General features: G+C 43.1%; 1 long non-coding RNA gene across 1 annotated transcript; it reads left to right on the top strand.

Annotated features, from left to right (window-relative positions):
• Positions 1-12,087: 12,087 nt before the first annotated feature.
• On the top strand, positions 12,088-21,135 carry LOC119494105. Its single transcript, XR_005208123.1, has 3 exons — positions 12,088-12,349; positions 16,842-16,846; positions 21,126-21,135. It is a non-coding gene; the product is annotated as an uncharacterized LOC119494105 (long non-coding RNA).
• Positions 21,136-21,683: the final 548 nt, after the last annotated feature.

Raw genomic sequence — 21,683 nt, 5'->3', positions numbered from 1 at the left:
TACTCCTGCAGTGCAAATGAAAGGGGAGGTTATGTCTTTTCTCTATTTTTTCTTCACTTTAAGAACCACACTATCAGCACGGTAAAACACTCATATAGCCGGCATATCACAGAAAGATGCATATAGGTGCAACATGATGCAGAGGTATAATGTTGAATCAGGAGGTAGATGGTAGTCTGACTTGTTTTGGGAGAGCAGAGGAGTGGTCTTTATGGTCTTTATTGTCTTTATGATCTTTTGGAGGGTATTTTATTTTCATCCAGCCTCAGATTTATAGATTATGACCTTGCCTTGTACCAAAATTGTTACATCCAACAGATGGCTTTTTGAGTGCACCACCGATCATAAAGGTGTACATATGCACAAGGCAACAATTCTGTCTGACTGGTATATTTTGTGGCATTTTTCTCTTTATTTTATAGTGGACAGGTGGGAGGTGAAAGGAAAACCACCAAAGCTACAGTGAGTTACAGGCTGTAACAATTCATTGGTGACATTTGTGCCATTAGGGAGACCCAAACCAAAATGTTCCAACTGACTTAAAAAAATTAAACTTTATACTTACAGGTACATACAAGAAATGTGATCTCTGCATTTAACCATCCTTAGGCGTAGTGGGCGCTTCACAGCAGCCCACTGCTGGGAGCAACCTGGGGTTCAGTGTCTCACTCGAGGACACTTCGACATGCAGACAGCAGGAACTGGGGATCGAACCATAGACCTCGCGGTTTACCCTCTGAGCTAAAGCCTCCCCTATATGTTGCTACAGAAGTACTGGGTGGACCAATAAACATCAGGATGTAACTCCCTACAAACTGTCATTTTTCATTCACTGTGTACATAAACAGTAAAAAATAAGGGTTCAAACATCTAAGTTAGGCAGCTTTGAGGTGTTTAGGCCAGGCTAGCTCTTACCCATGTTTCCCATCATTATGCTTAAAGGGACTGTTTGTAACTTCTTACACGTATAAATCAATCCGGGTCGGTGTCTCATGGTCGCTCGCGTGTGTCTACGCAGTTCAGACTTGGACTCCAACACAAACTACAGTGAAGCACCAAAACCTCTTGGTTGTATCTAGTGAAGCCCGTCTGTTAAACAGTGTTGGCCGCGGTCGGAGGACGCGGGGGAGACCGTAGCTTTGGTCTCCAGGACCGGAGTCTCTGCTGTACTCTGCTCCTCTGCTCCTCTAACTGGCTTCATTCACACACCGTGCTCGCTCTCACTCTTTTGTTCCACTCTTACGTGCATGAGCGCACACTCCACACTGCAGAAGAGTTATTGTAGCTCTGAGAATATCTAGTGAATGTACAGTGGACGTTTGTGCAGAAATAACTGCTGCAGCTCCTCCAGACCAACAGAGGTTTCCCGTGTCTTGTGAAGTGACGGGGTTCCGCAGAGAGAAACGTTATCGTCTCCGACCAAAACTCCGGCGTCTCCCCTGTTCCCTCCGGCCGCGGTCGGGAGGCTGAGGCAGGAAAAGCCAACACTAGGATCAGCATTGATTCATGGAGAGACCTTCGTCTGGTCAGCTAACATTACTGCCAAGCAGCTGAAATATAGAGTGATATTGTGCTTTTAGCTGACGTGTGTCTCCTCACTGTTTTGAGCGATGCTCGTTCATGTCTATGTAGAGCGAGCACAAGCGCGAGCAACAGGACGCTGACTTTTGTAGACTTAACGGCATCAGGTGTCGCTGTTAAGAAGACATTTCTGATTCTTACAAACAGTCCCTTTAATGCACAGACATTACTGTTGGAATGAGAGAAAGTGAGGTTATCTTACAAAATGTTGAAATGTTTCTTAAATATGTTCACATTTGATGCTCTGAAAAAATGAGTGAAATAACACAATAGTGTTTCAGACTGTAGTCACTTCATAAGTAAGACTACACAAAAGCACCGCAGCAATGGCAAGAACCATAAACAACAGCTTTGTGGAACATGGCCACCGTCTGAACGTTGGAAACGGTAGTGCTGTAAAACTGGAAAAAAGCATTAATAATGGTCCATGGATTCTGCTAGTAAAACATTACACATCCACACAGACATGTAAACACAAACACATCTACACAGACTAATATGTATGAACACACACAGGGAGCTGGCGGCGCAGCAGCAGATGAGATAACACTAAGTCAAAGAGACAGCTTCTTCTTTCTATGAGTCACAATAAATGTACTAATATCTGCACTCTCATTCTGGCTGTCTCTTTCCCTAACCTCTCCCTCTCTCTCCCTCTCTCTGTTTTTCAGAGAAAATAGACTAATATTTACTGTCTTACTCTCAGACTGCCAGTTTCCCATTCTACCCTCTCCTCTCCCTGCTCTCTTCTTCAGCTTCTCTCTTTATTTATGTTATAAACCACACTTAAGGAAAACAAGTTTTTGGCAATGTCAGTTAATTTGTCAGTTGTCATGATCACACATGTATGTATCTACATATGTTATACTATCATAGGCCTCCGTCGGTCAGTGTTTGACCATGGTTGGCGCATCCTCCGGGTCTGGCTGTCTGGTACAGCGTCTCTTGTGACTGAAAAGCTCTACTGTATGTGAGAGTGGCCGTCTCCATCACAGAGGTCACATCAGTGTGTGGTTTCTGGTCTGCCTGCGTTGCTGCGTTCTTTCCTGCGGGCCCTCTTGTCTGCCGCTGCGTCCTTCAGTTTTTGCTCCCCCGTCATGAGGTGTTGGTGCAAGGTGCTCATCCACCTTGTGCGGTCAATCGCAAGAGCCTCCCAGGACTTGGTGTCGATGTCTAGGGCCTTCATGTCTCGCTTGCAGACATCTTTGAAGCGCGGGTGGGGGAGGCGGCCTGTTGTTCTGCTCCCAGTTGCCAGTTCTCCATAGAGGAGGTCTTTAGGGATGTGACCATCCTCCATGTGACAGACGTGGCCCAGCCAGCGCAGCCTGCGCTGTCTGAGCTGAGTGGACATGCCGGTGAGGCCAGCGCGGGTCAGAACCTCGGTGCCGCTTGCTTTGTTTCACCAGGATATGCCCGGGATGCAGCGGAGGCTTCTCAGATGGAAGGAGTTGAGTCGTCTCTCCTGTCTGCTGTAGGTTGTCCATGTCTCGCTGCCGTACAGCAGTGTACTGACCACGCAGGCGTTGTATACCGCCATCTTGGTCTTAACTGTTAGCTTGGTGTTTTCCCACACTCGTCTGGAGAGGGGGGCAAGTGTTGTTGCTGCATTCCCATCCTCTAGTCGATTTCCGTGTCCAGTTATACTATATTATTATATTATGTACTATATATCGCTATATTAATACAGACGATCCTAGTCTCAAGTAGTGTTACTTAATCATATATACTTCTCGCAGTAGATAGTATCTATTACTTTTTAAACCATACTTTGCTGCTACTAACCCCATCACTATGTCATTTTGCTTGTACGGCACTAGTGTTTGTATACCTGGTCGTGGGTGCTGCATGTACATCGCAATGCCAGTGGAAGTCTGCAGAGGCTGAAGAAGGCTTTTTGTGAAGCAACGGAGAATGAGAAACCAGCACTCACCGAAATCCGAGACAACCTGCGTGACCGCATTAAGATCTAGTGCCGAGCTGAGTGTCACCGCAGGGACGGGAAGAGACGGACGAATAAACGGGTGGCCTTCACCACGAACCCATTCATACATCTGTTGCAAACTCCTGGGCAACAAAAGAGCAGGGGAGTTGAGAGCAACCAAGGAGGAGGTAGAGGAGCACCTTCGTCAAGTCCACAGGAGCTCCAGGTCCGGAGGAGAAGGAGAAATCAATACAGCTGAACCAAATATCCCCTTCGGAGTGGAGGAACAAAGCTGACAAGAAGTCAACAACTTTCTCAATGCCAGAGGATATTCAGCCGCAGGGGAAAAAATGCCATTCAGTACAAGGTGTAAGTATGATGATAGGCTCAGGAGACAACTCTGGAAGTCACTGAGGTCGGCATGGATGAAACATTTTTTTGTTGATCGTTAGTTTATTGATGAGGTATGCTTTATCTCGTTACATCTCACTACTCAACGTGGAAGGCAAAATCTTCTTTAGGATTCTGACAAGGAGGCTGACCACTTTCATGTTGGACACTCCAGTTCACGCTTGTGTTTTGGATCACTTGTTGTGTTATTCTTACTGATATTAGTTAATATTACTAATATTTCTTGAGTGCAAAACAGTGTAATCGTCAAATCAAAGGCATATATGGCTACACATACTGTAGCAACATTTCCCTTTTAAAGGGACTGTTTGTAACTTCTTACATGTATAAATCATTGCGGGTTGGTGTACCATGCGTGCTCGCGTGTGTCTACGCTGTTCAGACTCAGACTCCAACACAAACTACAGTGAAGCACCAAAACCTCTTGGTTGTATCTAGTGAAGCCCGTCTGTTAAACAGTGTTGGCTGCGGTCGGAGGACGCGGAGGAGACCGTAGCTTTGGTCTCCAGGGCCGGAGTCTCTGCTGTACTCTGCTCCTCTGCCTGCCTTCACTCACACACCACGCTCGTTCTCGCTCTTTCGCTCCACTCTCACATGCATGCTGCTCACTCCACACTGCAGAAGAGTTAGTTTAGCTCTGAGAATATCTAGTGAATGTTCAGTGGACGTTTGTGCAGAAATAAATGCTGCAGCTCCTCCAGACCAACAGAGGTTTCCCGTGTCTTGTGAAGTGACGGGGCTCCGCAGAGAGAAACGTTATCGTCTCCAACCAAAACTCCGGCGTCTCCCCTGTTCCCTCCGGCCGCAGTCGGGAGGCTGAGGCAGGAAAAGCCAACACTAGGATCAGCATTGATTCATGAAGAGACCTTCGTCTGGTCAGCTAACATTACTGCCAAGCAGCTGAAATATAGAGTGATATTGTGCTTTTAGCTGACGTGTGTCTCCTCACTGTTTTGAGCGATGCTCGTTCATGTCTATGTAGAGCGAGCACAAGCGCGAGCAACAGGACGCTGACTTTTGTAGACTTAACGGCAACAGATGTCTCTGTTAACAAGCAAAGTCTGATTCTTACAAACAGTCCCTTTAATAATAACTAAAGTAACATGATCATTTTGCATGTGTAATATAGTGTTGAAATGACGCCTCCTCAGTGTGTGCCTGTGCTTTATAGAAAGTCCACACACATATTCACATACACACAAATAATGACATTGAATCTACTGATTAACATCTGCAACACGTTTCATGCCTGTCGTTCACACAGAGAAAGAGACAGATGAAGACTGCTTGATTGGTATTCAAATGCTAATATCACTCTCATGCACATTTAGTATTCACTGGCTCATTTCTAACCGTGCACAATCTTCTGTGTTTGGTAGCATTTACACAACTGCCATGATTGTTAATAGCTGGAACAGAATGAGTAGACATTCAGGGTCCTGCAGAAACAAACATGTGCATATGAAGTTAAAAGTTATTGACGATGTGTAACATGCTATCAATAGCACAAATAATACCCAGGATTACCACCATCTTGTCAATATCAGGAAAACAAATGTTGCTATTAGAGGATCCTGTGCCTGCAGGACTCTAATGATACTGAGTTGAGTTGATGCCTCAATTTGTTCTATAATGAGTGAATGTCAATGAAATCTACATTAAAATCTTCAGTAACATCTAGTTGTGGACTCACTTGTGTAACAGATGGTTGCTAAGCTACAGTGTACTGTATATAGTATATCCAATGTATGTGTGTTTGTTTCTTTGACTGTCATAACCCATTGTAACACAGTGCTGGGTTGCTGCCACAATAAAAAATAAACCCATATTTTTCTGTCATACTGTGAATATGAGTGTGTTGTATCAAAACATAAACAGAGCCTGTAGCTGGATGCCACTGCTTCAGCAGCACAAAGCTTAGTGTGAGACAATTGTTTGTTGTTCCTTCACAAAACCAATGATATACTTAGATTCTCACACCAGTGGACCAAATCAATACGTTTAAGGCTTGATTGTTCTGAACAGAGTACACCCTGCCCAGTGCCTTAAAGGTGGAGAGAGAGAGACAGAGAGCAGTAATGGTAGAGCGAGCTATATAGAGTGAATGAAGAGAGGGAGCGGCGTCAGTGAGAACAAAGCGGTAAATCAGAGAGATAAAACGTTATTGCTGAAGCCCAGAAACGCCTTGAACACAGCAACATAAAAAGAAAAGAGGAAATCCAGGAAGAGGGCTGTAGATACAGACACCAACTACTAGTGGGTCATAGTGATGGTTGAGAGGGATTATTTTAGTATCAGACTGTACTCTGTTTTTTTTTTACAAAATTCCTGCATATTATAGCTGTATATACAGACGTAGGCAAAGTTGTTGGTAACGTTCCGTTAAAGAGAGAAAAACCCACAATGGTCACTGAAATAACTTGAAACTGACAAAAATAATAATAAATAAAAAATTACTGAAAATGAACTAATGAAAATCAGATATTGTTTTTGAATTGTGGTTCAACAGAATCATTTTAAAAAACAAACTAATGAAACTGGCCAAGACAAAAATGATGGTACCCCTAGAAAAGATGTAAAATAATGTGACCATAGGGACATATTAAACTAAGGTGTGTCCTGTAATTAGCATCACAGGTATCTTCAAACTTGTAATCAGTCAGTCTGCCTATTTAAAGGGTGAAAAGTAGTCACTGTGCTGTTTGGCATCATGGTGTGTACCACACTGAACATGGACCACAGAAAGCTAAGGAGAGAGTTGTCTCAGGAGATCAGAAAGAACATTATAAACCTTCATGTTAAAGGTAAAGGCTATAAGACCATCTCCAAGCAGCTTGATGTTCCTGTGACTACAGCTGCACATATTATTCAGAAGTTTAAGGTCCATGGGACTGTAGCCTACCTCCTTGGACGTGGCCGCAAGGGGAAAATTGATGACATATTGAAGAGACGGATAATACGAATGGTAACCAAAGAGCCCAGAACAACTTCCAAAGAGATTAGAGGTGAACTCCAAGGTCAAGGTACATCAGTGTCAGATCGCACCATCCGTCACTGTTTGAGCCAAAGTGGACTTAATGGAAGACGACCCAGGAGGACACCAAATCATAAAAAAGCGATACTGGAATTTTCCAAAATGCATATTGACAAGCCACAAAGCTTCTGGGAGAATGTCCTTTGGACAGATGAGACAAAACTGGAGCTTTTTGGCAAGTCACATCAGCTCTATGTTCACAGACGCAAAAATGAAGCATCCAAAGAAAAGAACACTGTACCTAATGTGAAACATGGAGGAGGCTCGGTTATGTTATGGGGCTGCTTTGTTGCATCTGGCACAGGGTGTCTTGAATCTGTGCAGGGTGCAATGAAATCTCAAGACTATCAAGGCATTCTGGAGCGAAATGTGCTGCCCAGTGTCAGAAAGCTTGGTCTCAGTTGCAGGTCATGGGTCCTCAAACAGGATAATGACCCAAAACACAGCTAAAAACACCCAAGAATGGCTAAGAACAAAACATTGGACTATTCTGAAGTGGCCTTCTATGAGCCCTGATCTAAATCCTATTGAACATCTGTGGAAGGAGCTGAAACATGCATTCGGAGAAGGCACCCTTCAAACCTGAGACAGCTGGAGCAGTTTGCTCACGAGGAGTGGGCCAACATACCTGTCGACAGGTGCAGAAGTCTCATTGAGAGTTACAGAAATCACTTGATTGCAGTGATTGCCTCAAAAGGTTGTGCAACAAAATATTAAGTTAAGAGTACCATCATTTTTGTCTAGGCCAGTTTCATTAGTTTGTTTTTTTAAATGATTCTGCTGAACCATAATTCAAAAACAATATCTGATTTTCATTAGTTAATTTTCAGTGAATTTTTATTTATTATTACTTTTGTCAGTTTCAAGTTATTTCAGTGACCATTGTGGGTTTTTCTCTCTTTAACGGAACGTTACCAACAACTTTGCCTACGTCTGTACCTGATGCCACACTACATGAGAATGAAGCTGATTCTGGGTCTGATTCCTGTTGACGATGGTCACCAGAGCCCTGTTTGATGGTTCTAAAGATGATCTTTCCAGATGTTCCTGTGGTGAGAGGTATGTTGAGAGTGTTTTTACATCCCCCGATCGTCTCTGAAGTCCATCCTGACCACACCGATTTCAAATCGTAAATATTAAACATGTTCAATACTTACAACGGTTATCTCCTTATATCCTGTTGTGTATGGGGAACCCCGAGGACAGCCGATGATGCAGTCACGTGGGAAAGAAGGATAGCCAATAGAGAGCCAAGCTGACTGAAGCAGAAGGACAATCACGGCCGATATGGAGGCCGCGGCTAATGCTAAAGGTGAAGCATGAAGTAGTAGTATGAAGGAGCTCAGAAATGGAGCAGCAACTTGTTGATTAGTGTTTATTTAACGTGTCTCACATGACTTCATCCATTATTTTTCTTTTTTCTTCGTGAATTTTCAGTACAAAGTAGTGCAAAAACTAACATCGCTAATTCTTCCTGCCCGCCGTCTGCCACGCCACGTTTGTTTACACTAAATTATCGTCGTGAGAGATTTCGCGAGATTTCCTCAGAGGACACTTATTGCCGTCAGGGACGTGTAGAGATTGCAGAGAGATCTTTTCAGTTGAATACATGTGTGCAATTTGATTGGTCATCACAATGATCCACAATAACCATCTGCAGTAGAATCAGATGGCTTTAATGAACGTCATAGTAAAGAAAATCACTCGTTGATCTTTGTTCTGTCTGGCTGGCATTAATACCTAACCTGACCCAACAGATGATTTGTTCCACAGAACCATCTGTGAAGCCGTCATTTGGAACTGTTTGCAAAAAGGCAGACATCAAAAAGAAAATACTTGGCAGGTGATTGGTTGAACCACCTGTCAATCAAACTGTTGCCGAAGCCAGTCGGCAGAAGGGGCAAAAACATCTTTTCTGGGGATGTGAATATTTTAGTATCTCAGGAATCGATTCAATTGTGATTCTTGGGGTCATGATTGGATTAAAAATCGATACCTGATTCAAAATAGATTCTATATTCAGAACATCGGGGTGCTAATTTCAGGTTGTCCTCCAGTCCGTTGTGAGCTTATAAAGGTGGTGTGGCAAATTATGGCATGAAAGCAGAGTAAAGAGTTTTTATTCTTTTACACACAGTGACGTCCCGATCTACCAAGACCGCCATCTGCTACAATGCAGATTTGCAGCTCCGCCTCCAGTGTTTGTACCTCCAACAACAATAGCAGAGACCCCAAAGGCCTGTATGTGTGTGTGAAAGAATATTTGAAAAGTTACTGATAAGTTCCTCCTATCGTCACTTAATCAATGACTTTATTACTGACCGAAAGCCCTGCAGTCAAAATTCCATCAGAGGTCTGGTTGACTTTATTCACAAACATAATCAAGGGTACATTTTTATTTATAACATCAGACCACCGTGGCTCTGTATGACTATCTGTGCTCCTGCATTCATACAATTGTGTGGAAAATGTCTATTTGTGGTCACATCATTTAGTTTTTCTACCCGTGTCTAAGGTCAGACCTAAATCAGCTAAAAGGGTTTCCTCTTCTTGGAGCTTCCTGCAGAATGATTCTGAGCCAGACTGTTTGTGTGTTAGAACTGTTAATGAAGGGTCCTGTGACAGACTCCATAAGGAGCTGCCTTTGCTTTATTTAGCCAAGATTTAAATAGATTTTGGCCCATGAGCAGGCTGGTTTGCTTTTGGAATTCTTCCTGCTGCAGCCTAACTTGACTTTGCTCTGATTGCAGTTTACTGCTGCACACTGATGCTTGCTGACTCCTTACAGTTTTATTCATGCTACTCTGTAAATCAGGCCTTTACCATTAAACATCTAAGTCTAGTCTTTTTTAAAACAATTAAAGTAATAGCTAGGTCAAGTCAATTTTATTCATTTAATAAAATACACATAATATGAATGAAATAACAGAAGAACAGCTAGCAGGATCATGGACATCACCAAGATGTTAGGCCTTTCGTGAAAGTCCTCTGGCTATGAGAGGCCATTGAGGGCATTTTGAATGATGGTGTAAAGAGGGTGATATGATACGGAACCGTGTTTGCAACACTGACAGCTGACTTTTCCTGGGCTTTTATAGAACCATGAAGATAATCAACAGGCAATGGCCATAGCATGGCATCAAAACCAACAGATGTTTTACATTTTTGGCTCTAGACAGTATAAGTATACGACTACGACCTTCTCTGAACACTGTCTGGAATATAGGAAAGATAAAAGTGAGAACACTTTATCTATTTACATAGCAGCTCTAGGCGTTGCACACCTTTCAGATTTCTGAGGGTGACAGAGGTGTTGCTTTGTGTCTATGGCAATTTTTGAAAGCCTGATGAATACAATAGCTTAGCCGGTACAATCAACCAGTTGTTGTATTGGAATTAGCACATATCTCAACCATGACTGGACACACACACACACACACACAAACACACAAAAGCAACTTAAATGAAGTGTAGCCATGATAATGGTAAGTGTTTTTAAATGCTGGGTGCATATCTTAGTCACAATTCCTCAGGAAGCAAATGTAAATTATTTTTATCAAAAATTGTGTCCATATTTAAACAATGACTATACTGTAGTCTGACACATTATTACAAAAGTGAAACCTAAAATAACTTTCTGGCCACTTGCAGGCAGCAGAATAATAGTCAGCTATGAAAGCGGTGACGGCGTGTCCACACCGCCCGCATGAGCAGCACCTGACGGCTGCCTCGCTGAACTGCTGCGTATTTCACACGTCTGGTGTTCACACCAGCTGCATTTCTGCTGCTGCTGCCAGTCCTTTCTTTCTACATAGAGTTTGCCTTTCATAACGGCCATTTCATGGAGCTGTGCAAGTCACTGCATGTTCTACAACACTGTCCCGAAAATATTTCAGAATAAAGCCTTATGTTAACAAATGAAGGAATTCTGTACACAGAAAAAAAAAACTTGAGGGCTTTTATTTTAAAAATAAATCTTTACTTGTTTTTATGTCTGTGATATTCTACAGATGTCTAGACATTTAAACTGTAGTAATGTTTCTGGTATGATGTCAATATACGGACAAAAGATCACTTTCACTGTCTGTTATTGCTGTGAACCGCACGGCTTGTGTTTAAACTAGGCGAGACCTCGAATCTCTAGAAGAGACGCAGCCGAGTCATGCCGCTCAGGCGGGTAGTGTGGCTGCTCTAACCTGTTAACATGGACGGCGAAATAAAAAATAACAGGTTCCTCAGCCGCCACGTGCTGCTAACGTTCCCAGTGTGGACACGCTGTGAGAGTTAGGGCTGAGTATTGTTTAAAAAATTACAACGCCAGTACAAATATCAGTTCCCTTAAAGTGATACCGATATCAATAGTGTACTTCATTATATACCCATCATGTGAATGGAAGCTGTGTGTGTGTCCCACTGGCTAGCTCACAGAGCTGTTTGTTCCCGCCGCTCCACTCAATTTGCTCTCCGTTCACTCCAAAAAACAAGCTGCGTATTTTAATTAGTTCTGAAGACTACTCAATGTGATTTTTTTTTTTACATTTGAGGTTTTTGGATGAAGCTTTAATGATTACATTTATCTTTTTTCAATACACTTTGAATACAACACTCTGGAGTGATTGGAAGTCTGAAACAATCCTATTGAGCTGCCGTGCGCAATACACGTATACATTTGGGTCGAGCTCGTTCAGGCATGCTTCAAACTCATAGTGTGTGCTGTACCAACACATTCTCATCTCAATTCATCACATACTGACACTTTGTCAGACCCCTCTGCTTCACTTTTCGCTCGATTAAAGTTGTGAATTAAACAAAAACACTTGCTTAGGTTGCTTAGGGTCTTGTTCACGAGTGAGGGGACAATGGAACGTGAGATTGGCCGGAGAGTCGGAGCATCTGCTTTACAGCACTGTTGTGACAAAAAGAGAGCTGAGCTGGAAGGCAAAGCTCTGGATATACCGGTCAATCTTCGTTCCTACTCTCACCTATGGTCATGAGGGCTGGGTCATGACCCAAAGAACTAGATTGTGGGTACAAGCGGCCGAAATGGGTTTCCTCAGGAGGGTGGCTGGCGTCTCCCTGAGAGATAGGGTAAGAAGCTCAGTCATCCGTGAGGAACTCGGAGTAGTTGAAAGGAGCCAGCTGAGGTGGTTCGGGCATCTGGTAAGGATGCCCCCCCCCCTGGGCGCCTCCCAAGGGAGATGTTCGAGGCACTACCAGCTGGGAGGACGCCACGGGGAAGACCCAGGACTAGGTGCAGAGATTAGATCTCCACACTGGCCTGGGAACGCCTCGGGATCCCCCAGTCAGAGCTGGTTAATGTGGCCCGGGAAAGGGACGTTTGGGGACCCCTGCTGGAGCTGTTGCCCCCGCGACCCGACCTCGGATAACAGGTTGAAGATGAAGTGAAGCACTTGCTTAGGTTCAGGCAACAAAACCACTCAGTTAGGTTTAGGAAAACAACAACATGGTTGGGCTTAAAACTACTATGTTAAAAGTGAAAATGTGACTAGACATTGTGAAAACAATCAGCTGATTGTAAAATGAAAGTGAAACTGAATGCACAGGACGTGGACAGCGGTCTCCTAGATGAAAGCCCTGTGTTTGTTGAACCCATCCACCTCCCCTCCCCCCCGCCTTGTGTGTCTCTGTCACTCTTTAAACTACGTCACCACAGCACTTTCTCTGAGCGTTTACTGTTGACGCGGATGGGTTTACATTGTCGTTGATGGAACGCCCGATACGTCTCATACCGACGCTAAAGGGGTGTCTTGTGCGGTGGTATCGAATACCGATGGTCATGACAAGGCGTCTGTATTTGATGCCCTGGGAATGAGAACGGGCTGACTGTATCAGAGCGAAAGTGTAGCGTGATGAGCGTGAGATAAGGCATCGCTCCAACTTTTTCAAAATCCAATCTCCGCTCCATCCAAAATCCTTTCGCTCATTCGCTCCACTCCGCAAATAGTCATGTTCTCCTCGATCTGGACACAAAAAGGATCGATTGCAGTTATCGTTTGACCGGAAAAGTTTTGATACTACTTGGTACTGGGTTATTTTGATCGATACCTTGAAGGTGACAAGTACCGATGCCCAGCCATAGTGAGAGTCAACCAAAACAGTCGAGTAAAGCAGGTCAAATCAAAACAATGAGCTGAAACACACTAAAAAGTTCTGTAATGTTGAGGGGAGCTGCAGATTATATTTTCCAGTTTGCTCCTGTTGCCATAAAAATAAAACTTTTCAATGTTTGCTACCTCTTGCCAGCAAAGCACACAATGACTTTTGACTGTTTTAGGTTTGTTTCAGCTACCTGAAGCATAGTATGACATTAAAAGTTATTACTCATATGGTAAATGGACTGCATTTTATATAGCTCCTTTCTAGTCTTCTGACCACTCAGAGCTCTTTACACTACATGTCAACATTCACCCATTCACACACACATTCACACACTGATGTCAGAAGTATGCAAGGAGCCAACCTGCCCATCAGGATCTGATCTAAATACTCATTCACACACCGATGGTTCAGCCTTCAGGAGGGGTTCAGCATCTTGCTCAAAAACACTTCGACATGTGACTGGAGGAGCTGGGGATCAAACCACAGACCTTCCGATTGGTGGACAACCTGCTCTACCAGGACCGCCACATTCTAGCTGCGACGCAGATAGAGGAGGACCTCTCCACACATAAAATGATGCTGTTGCTCTGAATGAGGAAAATGTCCTCACTGTTTTGTAAATTCAATAAATTGGGCCTTTTACCAAATGGCCACAGACAGGTAGATACAATAGACTGGTCGGGGTCTGAGTACAGTTGTGCGACTGCACAAACTGGACGCATTATAGAAGTGTGTCATTTTTGTTTACATCTGACAGCTGTCTATTCTGTGGGATATTTTCAGAACGGAGAAGGATGTAGTTTAAACACACCTTCCACATCCTGCCACACTCCCTTTCTCCTCCTCTTATTGCCTTTTCTTTTCCCTATCATCCACATCTCGTCTTCATTCCCTCGCTCCCCTTCTCCTCTCGCCTTTTTATCTCCGCCCTTTATCTCCTGCTATCGTTACTGTTCTCTCATTTTCATCATTTGCTCTCGCTCTCTTTCTTCACTTCTCTCTCTAAGGAACCAGATGTGTTCCTTGTATGATTTATTCAGATGCAGAGATTGGGGCTGAGAGAGTCTGCTGCAGGCAAAATGCACTCTGCTTGAGTATAAATGGTTGAGTATACTTCCTACTGTCATTCCTTATGCAAATGAGTTTTCCTCATGAATCATACTTTTTACCCTTTTTTGAATGAATAAGTTGCATCATCATTGTGGACATGACATAATTTTTCTACATTTGCTGGCATACACCTAACTACTCAACCTAAGACTAACACTAATTATATAAGGATGAATCATCCAATCATTTTAGAGGTCCCATATCATGCTCATTTTCAGGTTCTTACTTGTATTTTGGGTTGCTACTAGAACATGTTTACCTACTTTAATGTTTAAAAAACACTTTATTTTCCTCATGCTGTCTGCTTGAATATACCTGTATTTACCCTGTCTGAAACGCTCCGTTTTAGCACATTTCAACAGAATTTCAACAGAATTGAGTTGCTAGGCAACAGTTTAGGTCCATATTTACTTCCTGTCAGATGATGTTATTCACATCCACTGCAACACGAAATAAACTGGGACACATTTAGAATGTTTACGTTTAAAACCGTGCAATGGTCTAAATATTGTATATTTATGACATCACAAATGGGCAGAAATCCTGACAGCTTGTTTCAAAGGCACAGTTTCTGAATATGGGCCATGTGTATTTCTCCATGGATTTAGCATTTCCATACTTTCACAGTAATTATATAGAACTTAAGCCTGCTTTATCATAACAAACACAAGAAAATCTCACTTTTTACAATATGGGACCTTTAAGCGTTTTGATACTTTCACAGTATTTATATATATATATATATATATATATATTAGACCTGATTTAAGATATAAAAGCCATGCAAATGTCACTTTTTACAATATGGGACCTTTAATGTCAAAGTAGTGCACAATGTTTTTTATACAGTATCACAGTCAGACTAGAGCCACCACACGTGTCTACAGTGGAGACATCCTGCTACTGTTAATGGTCCTCACTTTAAATATTTTACAAGTAATGTAAGTGTGCAGCCTTTTGAAGTCTCCAGATGTAACAAATGTACCCAAAGATACTCAGATGAATTAGCTTGTGATGCGTAGATCTGTAAGAGCTTTAAGTCACCCCTATGCGTATTAACTAGGCACTCTCTGAGGCCTAGAATGGAATGGAAAAGGAAATATGACCATCAATTTAATGTCTTGGCTGAAACATCTTCATGTAGCTTTTAAGGTTAAAACATTCTTGAGACTTTAACTTCCAAACTTACATTAGATATTTGACTTTGATTTGATTTGCTAGTCGAATGCATTTCAATTTATAATGTGTCTGTTCAAACGCATCAAAGTAAATTGGACCATTTGAACAACTGTGGTTACGCAGTTGTGTCTGGTAGAAAGCCTACTGTATGTTGTATATAAGAATTGGACGTAGTCACCGTGATGTCACCCACTGGTTTGTGAACTGCTGTTTTGAAGCCTCGAGTTCGTCATTTTGGCCGTCAGTATCTTGGTTATTTGCAACCAGAAATGACACAAGAGGGCGGAGCTAAGTACAACCGAACGCTGAATAATACATTTTTAGGCGACCAAAAAGGTTCTATTTAACTTTGATGAAGTGAAAACACACTGTGAAAGAGTTAAAGTTGTAAGACTAAAACACGGACAACTACCAGACCAACCTGTCAATCACAAGGTAGCCCCGCCCTAGAGCATCCCCTGCTTTATGGTCTATTTGACTCTAAATGGGACCATCATTTACTAAATGAACATCATGCTGTATTGAAGAAGACTTGAAACTAGCGATTGAGACCATAAACTCATGTTTACAATGTTTACTGAGGTAATAAATCAAGAGAGAAGTAGGCTCATTGTTCTCATAGACTTCTATATAACCAGAGGAGTCGCCCCCTGCTGGCTGGTAGAAAGAATGCAGGTTTAAGGCTCTTCAGCATTGGCTTCACTTCTCAGACCAGGAGGTAGCTCACTGGTAGAAACATGGTCACCAATAAAATCTGAACAATGATCAAGAGCAAGAAACAATAAAAACCCGGTGGAGGCAAACAGAATAGAGCCTTGCTAATATATCATTGTGATATGGAATTAAAGGACAGAGGGTGTCGTATCCTGTCCAGATTATAAAGCCCCCTGACGCTGATTTGTGATTTGTGATTTTGGGCTATACAAAAAAATTGACTTGACTTGACATGATTCAGCGTGTAATATTTGCAGCGTATTTCTGTCTTTTATATGTTAAAGACAAAGTCCATGTTTTCCTTTTTTTTCTATTCCCCACACCAACGATGAATGTATCTACTAACAAGTACTGTCTGTGTATCTACAGCCTGATTTATCTTATTCCTTTGGGCCAAAGAGCTCCATGTTGTCCAGAACATAATTAAAAACACACTTGTGGTCACCATGAACACACACACACACACACACACACACTAGGGATGCTCATTTTGAAAAATGTTCTTAACCGATAACCGACCCCTTTTAACCGATTAGTATCTGTTAAACGACAAGATCTGTGCCTCGTATGCAGCGGCGTACCAGCTGCATGAGCACAACAGATATTGGTTGACGGGAGTCTCCAGTTCACCGTCCGGGAGCGTTAACTTAGCAGCTATGATGCTGCGTGTAGTGTCGCGGACATGCAGCCACTTTCCCAGTAAAAGTCTCCACCGCACATTTAGTTTAGTTTAGCAGGTTGTCAGCTGTGTATCTGCCTGGGTAACTTTAGCGAGTGTCCGTCAAACAGTGTGTGTGTTTGTGCTACGTTAGCAGCTCTAGCGTTGCCGGAGGCTTCGTTCTCGCCGCCGCACACGTAGTCTGAGTAACTTTAGTGAGTTTCCTACAGACCACAGTGAGTGTGAGGTTGTTGGTGGTGTTCTAGCTGTGATCGTAGGTGTAGCAGTGTGTGTACACTTTATTTGTCAGTGAATAAATGCTACGAAACTACAACTCCTCCACTCCGATCAATCGAGCCAGAGACCGGAGCCGACTTCCTGTATCCTGCAACTCCGGCTGCGCCTCTTAAGGTGGACTGTTAAGGTGGACCAGTTTTTCTCCTTAAAGAGACGAGCCGCTCCTCTGAGCCGCTCAGCTTTTGAATTAATTATTAAAATTTCTTTTAACCGTTTTAACCGATAGTGTTAATCAGTTAAAATGCTTAACGTCGGTTAACGGTTAATTATGGGCATCTCTATCCAAGTTTAATGTATTCAGGGTGTACTTCTTCAGGGTTTACTGCTGCAGGGTTGTCTTCCACATCATTTTTTCTTTGTGAATCCCGATCCATGTTGTGTCACTGCATCTGAGGAAACGTTAGCTAGGCGTGGTGATATTCAAACTGCTCATTGACACTGTGCTTTGTTTGAATAACTATACTTTTAATTCATGTGAATTCTTGAGCACATTTAGATAAATCAATATTGTTTTACTATATATATTATTTTAATAAAAGTGACTGTTTGTAACTTCTTACACGTATAAATCATTGCGGGTCGGTGTCCCATAACCGCTCACGTGTGGCTACGCTGTTCAGACTCATACTCCAACACAAACTACAGTGAAGCACCAAAACCTCTTGGTTGTATCTAGTGAAGCTGTTAAACAGTGTTGGCCGCGGTCGGAGGACGCGGGGGAGACCGTAGCTTTGGTCTCCAGGACCGGAGTCTCTGCTGTACTCTGCTCCTCTGCTTGCCTTCACTCACACACCGCGCTCCTTCTCTCTCTCTCTCTCTCTCTCCACCTCTCACGTGCATGTGCGCACACTCCACACTGCAGAAGAGTTAGTTTAGCTCTGAGAATATCTAGTGAATGTACAGTGGACGTTTGTGCAGAAATAACTGCTGCAGCTCCTCCAGACCAACAGAGGTTTCCCGTGTCTTGTGAAGTGACGGGGCTCCCCAGAGAGAAATGTTATCGTCTCCGACCAAAACTCCGGTGTCTCCCCTGTTCCCTCCGACTGCGGTCGGGAGGCTGAAGCAGGAAAAGCCAACACTAGGATCAGCATTGATTCATGGAGAGACCTTCGTCTGGTCAGCTAACATTACTGCCAAGCAGCTGAAATATAGAGTGATATTGTGCTTTTAGCTGACGTGTGTCGCCTCACTGTGTTGAGCGATGCTCGTTCATGTCTATGTAGAGCGAGCAAAAGCGCGAGCGCAAGAAACAGGGCGCTGACTTTAGTTGACTTAACGGCCACAGGTGTTGCTGTTAACAAGACATTTCTGATTCTTACAAACAGTCCCTTTAAATTTGTTCTAACCATTTGTCAGTTTCTCCGCCGCCCACTAGATGGCCAGTGGACCCCAGCCGAGTGATTGAGAAAAGCTGCACCAGAGCACCAAATCTGTATCCATCCGCAGCTGAAAATAGTCCTTAATAACAAATGTACTGTTTACTCCAATATCACTCCACATTCATTCCTATGAAAACACATAACTATGATTATACAAAATGAAAACACAATAATCAATGTATGTTATTTAACAAATGTTAGTACAACCACCAAAGGTGACATTTAATAGTACAGCTAACAGTAAGTCTAAATCTATTCATTCATTCATTTATTTGTTAAGTTTTAAGTTTGTTTAAGTTTCCTAAGTTGCTGCTAACCTAACACACATGTTTGTTTTTACCAAATTGCTTTTATAAAAATAGGCGATATTAAAGCTGACACTATGTTACTTGGTTGTAATTGAAACGGAAGCTTGGTGTTTTCTGGCGATGAGAGCCTGTATTAACATCACACGTGCTAATGGCTAAGATTAACCTAATGCTAGCTGGCATCATTTCTTTAGCAGCAAATGTGACCACATTACACTAGTTCATTACTAACCATGTACAGCATTAGTCAACCTGTAAAGAGAGCGAGATAGTGGCACCAGCTCAAATGTCTGCTGTAGAAAACTCTACCAACTTTGTGCTTTCTTGACTGAGTAAACTAGCCCAGCTTGCTCTCCGCCAGATCACCATCAAATATTGTGTCTGTTTCAATCTATGGACCAATTTCCCGAGACATAAAGCTAAGAGTCGACTTCACATGTTTCTTCTTTACTTTACTATTGAGTTACATGCATCACAGTGAAGAAGTGCAATGTGTGTGCACACACACTCCTAAAAATCTTGTTCCCCATGCTTCATTTAATTTAGAATATTTGATGGAAAAGTTGACAGTCGGCACATTGAGAAAATGTTGATAAAATATTATATTTATATATAATCAGATCAGGCCTGCTGGTGTAAATCTGAGCAGGGTTCCAATGTTCTTGTTATCTGACTCCAGTGGCTTCTGTTATCAGACGAGGCCTACGCTACTCTAGACTTCAGAGCCAGTGTGTATGGCACTACAGAAACACTGCTGAGGGCCACATTATCAACTCATCGCTTTGTTGCTGGGGCTTCCCCTCGGGACACACAGCTTCTTCTCCTCTCCGTTCAGGTGTACGTTTAAAAGAGGAAGTCAGTCATGGGATGTATGGCCGGTTTGGGGCGGTGATGATAATAACTCACTACTTTGTTACACCATCTGCTTCAGGATTGCATGGCTACATTTGAAATAGCCTAGCTGTCAACTGTCACATCCTCTACAGGGTTCCTGTAGACTCCCGGTGGCAGTGAGCTGAGCCAGTGAGTGACACACAGACAGTTAACAGGTAACAGCAGGTTGGCTGATCAACTGGCTGCTTTCCATTATGAAGGAAACTCCAGAGGCTCAATTATAAAACCCCTGAACCTCTGGGATGATTCTCCCAACGGGACTCGTCCTCTGTGCTCAGAGGACCTGGCTCAGATCTATTCCTGGAGGGACATGGGGGGAGAGCGGGTCATCCTCCAATTGGAAGGTCAGCAGTTTGATTCCCGGCTCCTCCAGTCACATGTCAAAGTGTCCTTGAGCAAGATATGACAATGCGGTGAATGCTGACATGTAGTGTAAAGCACTTTGAGTGATCTATATAAATGAAAGTCCATTTCCATTTACAAAGGGCTGATAATTGAAGGCTAAGCTTGTTAAAGCAGTAAATTGCTTACTGGCAGCTTCAAAATTAGTCGATAGCCTGGCTATCGATTGGATAATGAAGACCACAACAGCACAGAGGAGTAACGGGATCCAGTGGACACTCACAACACAGCTAGACGACTTGGACTTTGCTGATGACCTGGTTTTGCTGTCTCACAGTCGACAACAGATGCAAGAAAAGACAAGAATACTGGCAGACACATCATCACAAATAGGCCTTAATTCATAAAGGGAAAAGTAAAGTCCTCAAGGTCAACACAACCAGCGAAGACTCAGTGACCTTGGAGGGAACAGCACTTGAAGAAGTAGAAGCCTTTCCATACCTCGGCAGTGTCATCGATAAGCAGGGTGGAATGGATGCAGATGTCAGAGCCAGAATTGGCAAGGCAAGGGCTTCATTCATACGACTTAAGAACATCTGGAGCTCCAAAGAAATCAGCCGGAGGAAAAAGCTCAGACTCTTCAACTCTAACATCAAACCAATACTCCTCTATGGTTCAGAGACGTGGATGACAACCAAGACCACAATAAAAAAAGTATAAACATTCATAAACACCTGCCTGAGGCGGATCTTTAACATCCACTGGCCAGATATCATCAGCAACAATGATCTCTGGCAGAGAACAGGTCAGAAACCTGTGGAAGAAGAGATCAGGAGAAAGAGATGGGGATGGATTGGCCACACACTCCGGAAACTGAGTACCAGCATCACCAGACGGGCCCTTAGATGGAACCCACAAGGCAAAAGAAGGAGAGGCCGGTCCAAGAACACCTGGCGCAGGGACGTTGACAAGGACATCAAACAGAGCGGGCTGACATGGAAACAACTGGAGAGGAACGCCCAGGACAGAAGACTCTGGCGGACTGTGGTCAACGGCCTATGCTGCGTAAAGTAGCGACAGGCTTTGAATGAATGAATGAAGCTTCAAAATGAGCTAAATATCTATATATTGTAGATTACAGCCAACATGTATCCATCTGGCTGATTTCCTTCTGTAGGATGAGGAGGGTTCCACTCTGTACTGGAGGGTAATCTGGAGGTTCAGGAGGAATCCTGGCAGGGCTCTGGTATTTCCAGGTGAAGGCTGATCATATAGAGGTAAACATTCACAGGGACTCTGTAAAGTCCATATCAAGTCGTCAGTAGGGAAATCAATGAGCAGAACCTGGTATATCCTACCTTGGCTGAGAGATAAGGAAATAAAGAAGCTAATGTGATGCTTGAACAGAGTTTTTCTATTGATGGGTGTTTTTCCTGGTTTTGTCGTTCACTGGTTTGTGGTTTTCTTCCTGTTTTTGAAGCCCGCTATCAGATAGTGTTTTGGGCTTTGGGTGAGGGGGTCACTTCTCAGGGCCCTAAGGCAGGGCACTAAGGCAGAATATGAGCAGCATTGATTCCAATACTCTTGAACTTATAAGTAACAATATAATGATTGATAAAAGTTGTTCATTTCAGTTTAACAGTGTGGATAAGAGTGAAGTAATGAAGTTGTTGAAGGCCCTTCCTGATCATGGCTTCGTAGGCACTGACATGCTGGACAGTAAGGTACTCTGTCT

This window comes from Sebastes umbrosus, chromosome 9 (genome assembly GCF_015220745.1).
Source record: "Sebastes umbrosus isolate fSebUmb1 chromosome 9, fSebUmb1.pri, whole genome shotgun sequence".
NCBI classification, from domain to species: Eukaryota; Metazoa; Chordata; class Actinopteri; order Perciformes; family Sebastidae; genus Sebastes; species Sebastes umbrosus.
Note: the sequence above shows the minus strand (reverse complement) of the source record. Positions and strands in the feature narration are given on the sequence as shown.